General features: G+C 33.0%; 1 long non-coding RNA gene across 1 annotated transcript; it reads left to right on the top strand.

Annotated features, from left to right (window-relative positions):
- The first annotated feature begins 5,095 nt into the window (after positions 1–5,095).
- Positions 5,096–6,181, top strand: LOC127704409 (uncharacterized). Its single transcript, XR_007983268.1, has 2 exons — positions 5,096–5,238; positions 6,055–6,181. It is a non-coding gene; the product is annotated as an uncharacterized LOC127704409 (long non-coding RNA).
- The last annotated feature ends 4,068 nt before the right edge of the window (positions 6,182–10,249 follow it).

Raw genomic sequence — 10,249 nt, 5'->3', positions numbered from 1 at the left:
GAATAACCAATCGGGTCTTATTACATTATATTTTATTCGAGCCAAGAGATGAAACTGTTTGCTAAATCATATCAACGCTATGCCACTACCTAGGTGACAAGCACACCAGCTTCGCAGGTAACTCTCCATAGGAAATTTTGACTCCCTACCAAAATACATTACTCTAACTCCTTTTCAACAAGTCATATGTCTTGTTCCTGAATTATGTGCGTGAGGGAAGAAGCACAATTACCAAATAATGTAATGAAATATCCCATGACATGAAATCGGGTTTTTTTTAAGGAAAAACCTGATACGCGGGTTGTATCACAGTAACCTTAAACAAAGTTTTGGTGCGACATTGTAAACAAATAGAAACCAATTTCGTCATAAACCACAGATGGTATTATAAGTCATTATCTCGATCTAATTGAAATTACCTGTTTAAATTTGAAAACATAATATAAATTATTATTTATTATTGGAATTTATCTTGTAATTTTGATTATTTCCGCAGTTTAAGAACTATTATTGTCCGTTTTTTACATTCATAATTCTAGTTATTAACATTTAACTAAAAGGTTTAATGAACTTGATAATCATGTCACTTTGTATAAAACCTAGATAGTCTCACCTCTGTCACTCATAACGGATTCAGAAATCAAAGGTAAGCATTACTTAACAAATTATTTGATACACTTTCTTTTTGTTGCTGCTTAGTTTGTATGTTCTTTTGTCACCATGTGAAAAATTAAGATTCTTTACCCTTTTATGTGCTCTCTTTTCCTCAAACTAGGCCGAAATTCCATTCATTTCGGTTGTCAATATTTACCCCTCCTAAGAATATGGTTTTCCGTTTATTTTTTTGTTTCGTCGAACAAATGCATGACATAATTTTCATTTGCCGTTTCAGTAGTTTGCAGGATTATAAATCATGGGGACAGTTTAGGATCTCAAATAGGTATAAATTCATACTATAATTCGCAAGTTGCAATATAGAAATGCAATTCATTTCCGTTTTCAAGAAAAATAAGTTCCGTACTTCAACTTTTCTTTTCTTTTATTGAAGTTTTTAATGTGATAACTCATAAAAGATAGTCTGTTGTTATTTATGTGTTGTTGTCATTTTGTTTATTTTCTTTTGTTTCCTATTCTGGCATCGGACTCGGACTTCTCTTAGATTGAGTTTTGCTGTGCGTACTTTTGTGCGTTTGTTTTTTCTACATTGGCTGGGGTGTGGGGGAGGGTTAGGGTCTCAGGAGGCATGTTTGGCCCCGCCGCATATTTGCGCCTGTCCGGGTCGGGGGCCTCTGGCCTTTGTTGGTCTTGTGTCATTTTTAATTTTAGTTTCTTGTGTATAGTTTGGAGTTTGGTGTGGCGTCCGTTGTCGCTGGGCTGGTGTACATATTTGTTGGGGGCCGGCTGAGGGACGCCTTCGGGTGCGGGTGTTTCTCGCTGCGTTGGGGACCCATTGGTGGCTTTCGGCTGTTGTCTGCTCTATGGTCGGGTTGTTGTCTCTTTGACACATTCCCCATTTCCATTCTCAATTTTAAATGTTTACATTCTCCTAAGACTTTATTTTTAAATTTATTGATTTAGTCCCCATTAAGTTAAGATAATCATGTGTTTTAACTTCATAATGTTTTCAATATATTGTACTATCTCACTACAAACCAGTAAAGTCTGAAATGGCCTATATCTGTACTCGACTGTACTGATTTTTACTCGACCAGTCTGAATTGGTCTGAATTTTACTCGACATTACTCGACCCCAGTCTTAACCATACTCGACCGTACTGATTTGTACTTGACCCTTATCTTTGCCATTGAAAATAGTCTGAACTATTACTCGACCAGTCTGAAACAGTCTTAACCCATTCTCGACCTGTACTCCACCAATTTTTTCAGTCTAAACCATACTCGACCAAAGGTCTGAACAATACTCGACCAGTCTGAACCATACTTGACCAAAAAACCTATATTTTTTTTAAATGTTAGCTGTTAAAATTAATTTCTTTTTTTCTGACAATGAAAACAGCCACAATAAAATAAAGATATATATAAAAATATATTTTTACATCCTTACATGATTCTCAGATTTATCAAATAGAGATAGTTAAATTAAATTATCTTATATAATAATTTAATTATATTAATTTTAAAGTTTTAGAGTTTTGTTAAAAAAAAAATTTTCTTTTAACTAAAAACCACACCTTTACTGAGAGTAATAAAACCTTAATAAGGTGCTTCTTGTTTGGCATGTGTGTTTTTTTTTTTAAACTTAATTTTCCTAAATTCCTTAAGAAAAACTATATAGGTTTCATGGTTATATACAATAGTTATATAATTATCTTTTTAATGAGGTAACAACAGCCAAAAAATCACTGAAATTGTTTAACCTTATATTAGAAATATATCCATTTTTGTTATAATTTGGGATATATTATATATAATATATATCAAAAGGGGATAAAAAAATTAAAGAAATAGATAAATTTTTTCTTCTGATTTATAAAGTAATACCTCCTGCTTGGGGCAAACTCATTAAAAGATCACACCTGGTCAGAGAGTATTAATTTCTAATTAACATTCATTAAAAATTGCAACATCCTGTTAAACTTAAATTGCAAGGCCTTTCACTAGATAAGTAATACACGAGTTTAAGAAAAAAAGGGCTTTCTTTTTACCTGTAAAACACACATGTACTGAGATAAATAAACCTTATTAAAGTGCTTCTTGTATGCCATGTCTTTAATTTTGACAAAAGTTATTTAAATTTAATTGAAATAAATTTTTTCTGCAGCTTTGGAACACATTTCCTTTTTTAAATGGTTATCAAGGATTGCTATGGAAGTTCTATTATCATGATTATCTTAAATTCTTGGTTTTACAAAACAAAGGTGTTATTTTTTAAATTTATTAAGTTGCTTTATATACTATTTTAAATATATTTTAATAAAAAAAATGTTCACTGCATTATTAACTAAACTCAACTGACACCATAAATCTATACAAGGCTTAAGTAAATGGTGAAAATTGTCCAGTAACCATAAAATATATCTGAAACATTCAAAAAAATTTGAATAACATTGAAAATGTTAGTCCCAATTCGGTTTGAGATTATTTGATCAGTTTGTTTTATTTTTATTTTAAAGGTGATATATATATGTAAGTGTTGATAAATATGGTGTTGAATTTATATTATGTTTATTGTGAAATTTTGGTTTCAATATGCCATATGAACATGTTGAATACATTTTGAATTTCAAATTGTTGTTCAAATTTCTAGCCAGGGGAAATAGCTGTTAAAAACAGTTCCTAAATTGATGAAATACAATAGATAGATACAAAAATTAGGTCTAGGTTGGTTAAGACTTAGTCGAGTATGGTTCAGACTAGGTCGAGAATGGTTCAGACTAGGTCGAGTATGGTTCAGACTAGGTCGAGCATGGTTCAGACGAAAATAAAATGGTTAAGTACTGGTCGAGTACAAGTTCAGACTGTTAAGTATGGTTCAGACTACAGTCGAGTTTTATCAAGTAAATTTCAGACCAATTCAGACTGGTCGAGTAAAAATCAGTACAGTCGAGTACAAATATAGGCCATTTCAGACTTTTACTGGTTTGTAGTGTCTGTAGCTTCAACACAAGCTTGACTTTTTATTTTTATTTTTTTAAAAGAGAAATAAACACTTTTTTTGACATTCTTTCACATAATTCGGTAACATTTGTTCATTGCCATAAAAAACCTTAGGCAAACAACATTGTATGACAACATGGACAATGAAGTCGACTTAAAGGGTGAAATACCAAACATGGTTAATTCATTTGACATTGACAGGTAATGAACCTGAATTTCCACTGTGCGTTCAACATCCGTCTATGATTCAGTCTGATCTAATGACTTTCAAATGTCCAGAACAAATCTACTACATTTTATGTAATTCACGTCAATCGTAGGAAATGTGTGCTACACCTCTGACTTATAGCCTCGTAACTAGTCTGATGGGTTACAAGGTAACATTTCACAAGAACGGCTGTCATATTTGTGATATTTCGAAGTTTTACAGTATTTTTACTTTTGCGTTCTGCATGCAGAGAAAGAAACACAATTACCTAATCGAATCCGTTTATTTGAACATGAGATAACCTTAGCAATTCTTTACTAATTCATTTGTAGTCGTTAGGTTATAGCGATAAGCATGAAGCAATCGTTTTATTGTCAAACTATAAAAATATATTCACACTAATCTAGTGAATATTGCGATATTCCTAAGTGTGGTTGTCTCTATATACATTATAATATTACCCCTGAGTCAAACAGGGATTATAACAGGGATTAGATTATTCTTCTTGAGAATGAAATAGACAGCTTATCGTTATCACAAGATTCGGGGCACAATTTTAGAACTATGTAATTCCTATTAATTCAAAATTTGCTTATTTACATTTAATGTATTTACCCTATCACATTCTTAAATATAAGTAACGTTTTACTTCATGAACTTGTTGGAAGGAATTTTAACTTATCGGTCTTTACATGACCCCATTGTTTACTGAGATCGACCCCAGTTTTTGGTGGGGTTCGTGTTGCTTCGTCTTTAGATTTCTATGTTGTGTCATCTGTACTATTATTTGTCTGTTTGTCTTTTAATTTTTGGCCATGGCGTTGTCAGTTTGTTTTCGATCTATGAGTTTGACTGTCCGTCTGGTATCTTTCGTCCCTCTTTTAGATGATGACACTTGAGAATGAAGCGGTTCTGTATCACAAGTAAATGTTTTAAATTTATAACATTAACCTTATTTTAGTTTTCCTAGTAAAATGACTTTCTACCTTGACGCTTAGCTTATTTATACATACATCTAGAAAATAAGCTGTCGATAAGTCGAACTCAAAAGTAACCTTTCTATCCCATTTCAATCGCTGACGATGGATTTGTAACTTGAACACATGGTACGTGGCAGGTGGGTCGATTCCATGATTAAAATATATAAATATACGGAGTTTTTCTTAATTCAAATTTTGCATTCCAGATGGTGAATAAGAGAACAACTGAAAAAAGAACTGATTCCGTGCAACTGGCTTTTCGGTGGATAGACGCAAACCGCAATGGTCACATCAGTAACAACGAATTTTCTACTTTTTATGCTAATGCTAATATTCCTGGTCTCATATACAGCAAATCCGAGTGGTCAACTATGTTCAACCAAGCAATGACTCTCATTGACACAAATGGAAATAATCAATTGGAAATTGGAGGTATGTGTATTGCCTTGTTTATCTCAGGCTATAAAAGGGGGTATCTTGATTCAGGAGTCAAAATCTTTACTTCAGAAAGCATTATTCTTTTAAAATAAAAACGAATACAAAAAAAATGTAATCGCCTTTTCTGCAGTCTATTCGCTTGTCTTTGTGGTCATATTTGTCGTTTGGATTACACTTTATAACTTTCGTGACTCCGAAGCGCTTTTCTGGATTTACACAGGAACGCTTAAACCCAAATCTTTGAAAGCCAAGTTTGACAAATACCTAAAAACTACAAATCCAATAAAAGTGTAGCCAAACTACAATATTACAGTTATAGCTTGGATAAATAACAAACTTTGTTAACAAAAAGAAATGAAGACAAAAAAAATGCAGCTTAAAGAAAACCGTGTTATTAAAGACGATAATTGTTTTGTGTATTGCAGTGAACTAAATATCTAGTATGTACTGTACCATCATTCAGTAGATTTGTATATATCTAAACGGCATATTGCGTTGGCATATTGAAACAAAAGAAATACTCATGACATAACAATTACAATGAACACCCATTCAAAACTATTGAAGAACCGTTCTAGTCTTGAAGGGTAAGCTGTTCCTGCATTCGTCATGCTGCTCATGGCAAGTAAAACTTGATAAATCTTATCGGGAATATTATAATCGGGAAAAGAGAACGGCATCATGTCAAAGGAGTTTACAATCTACTAATTCGAAATATATATGTACACCTTTTAGTTGTTTTGTTTAGTTTTTTAATAGGCAAATGAATTAAAACCAACTTTTTTTCAAACAGATTAATTTTTATTTCAGAATTTCGTACATTAGCAAATATGGGAATGGGAAAATAGAGCAAAGGTTTCATCAACTGAGCACTGCCTTCAACTTTAACTAGTACACCGTCTGCAGATTTGAAAAAAATAAATAATCATTTAAAGTCTCGTGTATGTTTTTTTCTTTTTGTCTTATAAATTGTAAAAATGATAAGATGACCTTTTTTTCATTTCAATGAAAGATATCGAATAATACATATGTCCTTACGGAATAATAAAGCAAACATGACGATCATCAATAGGTTTCTGTCTGTATGGATTTTATATACATTTAGTTACTATGAAACTGCTATTCTATTACTCATTTTTATTGCGAATACTGAGAACAAAATGGTAATTATGTGCTATATTCGTTTGGTTATTTAACTGTATCAAATATAGATTTTATTTTGCTCAAGAAAATAGTTTTACTTTCGTGACACCCTCATTTAAATTCGAACTTTTACCATTGCTGTGAAATTAAGAGACAATAATTCTTGTCTTTCATTTTTGCTTATGTACTTTGTCTATATACCATTTTTGGTTTCTTTGTTGAAAGAGTGATTTGTTTTTAAAGTGATTAAGATTACAATGTTGACTGTTGTATCCCAATTTTTGACGTTTTTACATATTATGTCTGTTTGTTTTGCTCACACATTGTTGTCAATATAATGGAATTCAATGCGACTGTCATACAAGTGAGAGGTTTTGCTAGCTACAAAACATGGTTTAATCCACCATTTTCTACATAAGGAAATGCCTGTACCAAGTCAGGAATATGACAGTTGCTTTCCATTCGTTAGATGTATTTGAGCTTTTGATTTTGCCATTTTATAATGGACTTTCCGTTTTGATTTTCCCTTGGAGTTCGGTATTTATGTTATTATACTTTTGACTCAAACAAAAACATATATCATCAGTAAATTGCAAATTTAATGGTGTCTCTTGACGAATGGTGTGATAAAAGTATTTTTGTTCCTCACTGAATCCCTAACATCAACAAAAAATTACACAAAACGCTTTTCATACGTTTACTCTAAAATGTATACAAACATGCAGATTATTACATATTTATAGAATCGTATTCAGATTTTAAAACAGAGAAATTGTCAATTAAGCATTGAAGTATATAAATTATTATCCTCGGCTTAGTATATTTCTAGGAGTTTGATTGCTTAGCGCACGTTGTTACAAAACCCATAGCCCCTGGGTGTTGCTAACCCATATCCCCGGACGTTGCTACCCATTACATCGGGGAATTTCACGCGCGTTTTCCTTAGTTCCATGGTTGTTCCTTATGAAATATCGAATTCTGTAGATTTTCCATGATGTCTGTATAATTAAATACTTAATCCAGTAACGATTTTATCTTATTATATCGATTATTTGCACTCATTTAAGTAAATGCATCACTATGCAGCCACATTGTCAATGAATGGTACTACTGACCTAGCTATGCAAATGACCCACGTTGACGTCACACCGTTTATGATGTAACTCGCACAACATTGCGCGCCAAATTCGACCAATTTCAGTTTCTCTGTCTCTAGTTTAAACACGTCTTATATTTGTCTACCTGCAGGGTTCTACCAAAGGTAGTACCCTACACCCCGTTAAAAATATGTCATATTCCCAAATTTCAATAAAAGATATTTAAAAAATGAAAAAAAACGTTGCTTTCACGTTAAACTTTGTGGTCGAATTTCTCTAAATATCGCCAGATTTAGACTAAGACCGGGGATAAATTCGTTATCTACGTTCATATCCGTAGATATGGATAATTTAACACCCTTCAGTACCCTGTACACCCTTCGGCTGCGCCTCAGGGTGTACTTGAATACTTCAGGGTGTTAAAACATCCATATAGACGAATATGAAAGTAGATAACTTATAATATACTACCAATCAGGTTTCTAAAAATATTCTTCGTTTAAAATGTGTTTGACTTAAATGAACAGCCGAGCGGTCATAATATATTCAAGATTGATCAGACCCAGATAAGAAGGCACACATCAGTTATTATACACAGTTAACGCGAGGGTACCCAAATTGCACCTATTTTGACAGTTTTCTTACCTACGTTTATTTATGACCCAGACAAAATTTCCCATTCTGTGTTTGTTTTGTACATGTATCCTTATTTACTATATAGTTCCACCAATTTAATTTGAATCCATATTAAATCATCGAAAAATGGGTTTGAACCGACCTCCAAACAATCCATGATTCTGTAATATGGAGTACCCAAATTGCATCTATGCTTAGATTTACTTTGTAGACGTCGCATGGCGACGTTTCCGTGGATTTTACTTTTTCAGTGAACACTTCATCTGTTGATACATACTGTGAACGTTTTGTGTATATTCAAATATATTTACATCTGTCGGAAGACGTGCATAATGTCAAATCATGAAAGTATAAATTGTTTAGTCTCTAAGAAAACATGCAGGATTTCCACTGCTATTTTTACTAAATGAGTGCAATTTGGGTACTGTGACATTATAAAAGAGAGGCGAAAGATACCAGATGACAGTCAAACTCATAAGTCGAAAATAAACTGACAACGCCATGGATAAAAAAGAAAAAGACCAACAGACAAACAATAGTACACAAAAAACATTATAGAAAACAAAAGACTGAGCAATATAATATAATGCTTATGATAAAGTGACTAGAGATTATCATGAAAGGTACCAGACTTATAACTTCAAAATATTCACATTTCAAGACCTAGAATAAAAAAAGTTTGAAGACGAAATAAACTTGGTAAATCAAGTTAATTAAAAAAAAACGATCATTGAATATTCAAAAACCATATGTATCTAAATGATATATATCAACACAGTGGGAGAACAAATAAGAAGGAAAACAAGGACAAAGAACAGAATACACACTTGCTAGCCTGATATAGACTCAGCTTCGAGTTATGGAGTGCAGTGTTGGGGGTGATAATAGTTTATCGCTTACTCCTTGTACCTTGTGATGTTTTAGTCCTTCATTCATATGACCTCTTTGCATTAACTTTTATATCGGATAGTAAAGGCACTAGGTCAACTAAATTTGTGGGGTCTTCATGTCCATCTGATAGGGCCAATCTCACATTGACAACATTTCCATGTTTTATTGGTCAACGTTACGTTCTATGCATTTTGTCTGGGTCATAAATAAACGTAGGTAAGAAAACTGTCAAAATAGGTGCAATTTGGGTACCCTCGCGTTAACTGTGTATAATAACTGATGTGTGCCTTCTTATCTGGGTCTGATCAATCTTGAATAGATTATGACCGCTCGGCTGTTTATTTAAGTCAAACACATTTTAAACGAAGAATATTTTTAGAAACCTGATTGGTAGTATATTATAAGTTATCTACTTTCATATCCGTCTATATGGATGTTTTAACACCCTGAAGTATTCAAGTACACCCTGAGGCGCAGCCGAAGGGTGTACAGGGTACTGAAGGGTGTTAAATTATCCATATCTACGGATATGAACGTAGATAACGAATTTATCCCCGGTCTTAGTCTAAATCTGGCGATATTTAGAGAAATTCGACCACAAAGTTTAACGTGAAAGCAACGTTTTTTTTTCATTTTTTAAATATCTTTTATTGAAATTTGGGAATTTGACATATTTTTAACGGGGTGTAGGGTACTACCTTTGGTAGAACCCTGCAGGTAGACAAATATAAGACGTGTTTAAACTAGAGACAGAGAAACTGAAATGGGTCGAATTTGGCGCGCAATGTTGTGCGAGTTACATCATAAACGGTGTGACGTCAACGTGGGTCATTTGCATAGCTAGGTCAGTAGTACCATTCATTGACAATGTGGCTGCATAGTGATGCATTTACTTAAATGAGTGCAAATAATCGATATAATAAGATAAAATCGTTACTGGATTAAGTATTTAATTATACAGACATCATGGAAAATCTACAGAATTCGATATTTCATAAGGAACAACCATGGAACTAAGGAAAACGCGCGTGAAATTCCCCGATGTAATGGGTAGCAACGTCCGGGGATATGGGTTAGCAACACCCAGGGGCTATGGGTTTTGTAACAACGTGCGCTAAGCAATCAAACTCCTAGAAATATACTAAGCCGAGGATAATAATTTATATACTTCAATGCTTAATTGACAATTTCTCTGTTTTAAAATCTGAATACGATTCTATAAATATGTAATAATCTGC

This window comes from Mytilus californianus, unplaced genomic scaffold (genome assembly GCF_021869535.1).
Source record: "Mytilus californianus isolate M0D057914Y unplaced genomic scaffold, xbMytCali1.0.p SCAF_6, whole genome shotgun sequence".
NCBI lineage: Eukaryota > Metazoa > Mollusca > Bivalvia > Mytilida > Mytilidae > Mytilus > Mytilus californianus.
Note: the sequence above shows the minus strand (reverse complement) of the source record. Positions and strands in the feature narration are given on the sequence as shown.